The following is a 1,235-nucleotide window of genomic DNA, read 5'->3' on the forward strand; positions in this document are numbered from 1 at the left end:
TGATCTGATAGTATTTTTCTGATAGACTGGAGAAACTTCAGTGTAGCAATATTAAGAGTTTCTGTCAATATTAAGAGTCAGCGGTTTCAGAAGACTATGAGGAAGAGGGAGAGGTTTCGCATATGTCAAACTACTCTGCACCATGGAACAACAGCTGTCATTAGCTGTCATTATCTGTCATAATGAATTTCCACATCATTATCCCACACTGAATCACGCTGGCCATCACACTATCATCTGATTAAAATCCTGCTTATAAATTACTGATCTGAAACAAACGTGCGATGATTTACCTCACTGTGGCAAGCAAACCAACTGGGGGTGGACGTCACGTGTCTGCACGCGTGTCCTCCAGGGCAGCGGCTTCTGTGGTAAGTGCAGGTGCAATATAAACAGACAAACAGGAACACTGCGACTGCATAAAGTGCTGGAACAGGGATGTCAGCGAGACCAAAACAGACTGATATATTTCATTTGAAGAATGCTGATATTACTGAATCACCTGGCAGCAGACATGCAGTTTTATTTTAGGTAATCAGTGCAAAATAATCAAAACTATATGTAGGAAATGTCAGATGTGTTGTATAAAGCTCTTCATGTAGAATGATGTAAACAAACACTTAGGTCTATTGGCCAACATTTCACATTAGATGGGATGCTGCATGCTTATTTGTCCTTCTTACAGGAACTGATGAGCTATGAAAATGCCAAAGTCTGAACTAAATGTCCTCAGTGCATCAAGATATTTGGGACCGCATAACAAAAGCAACACGATGACTGAGCTGGACCGTACCGCAGGAAAGTTCGGTTGCATTCTCTGCCCTCGCAGAAGTCGCTGTCTTCTGTTTATTCATCATTTAAGTCAGTACAGATCCCTCCTCTGGGTGGAAGGGAAATGTGTGCTAAAACAGGACAACCCTGCCTTATCCTCCAACAGCTTTCTGCAGCCACGGCCAGAAAGCCAGAACGGCATGAGTAAGCAAACCCAGCAGGTTTGTTTCCTTAAAAAGAAACATAAAAAGCAGCTTTTCTTTTAGGAGGACAGCTGCCCGCCATATTTGCCTGCCTTTGCGAGCTTCCCATGAAAGTGTCTGTGCTTTGGATACTTTCGTCATTTTCGGTAAAACATTAATAATCTCATTTCAACAGCTGAAAACAGCAGAGTGCTGAAACGCATTTGAGCTGCTATGGCCTACTGCAACTTCGCTTAAAGTCAGAGCCTGAATGAAGTCACA

The sequence above is a fragment of the Electrophorus electricus genome, chromosome 5 (genome assembly GCF_041902795.1).
Source record: "Electrophorus electricus isolate QZ-2024a chromosome 5, ASM4190279v1, whole genome shotgun sequence".
Classification (NCBI taxonomy): Eukaryota; Metazoa; Chordata; class Actinopteri; order Gymnotiformes; family Gymnotidae; genus Electrophorus; species Electrophorus electricus.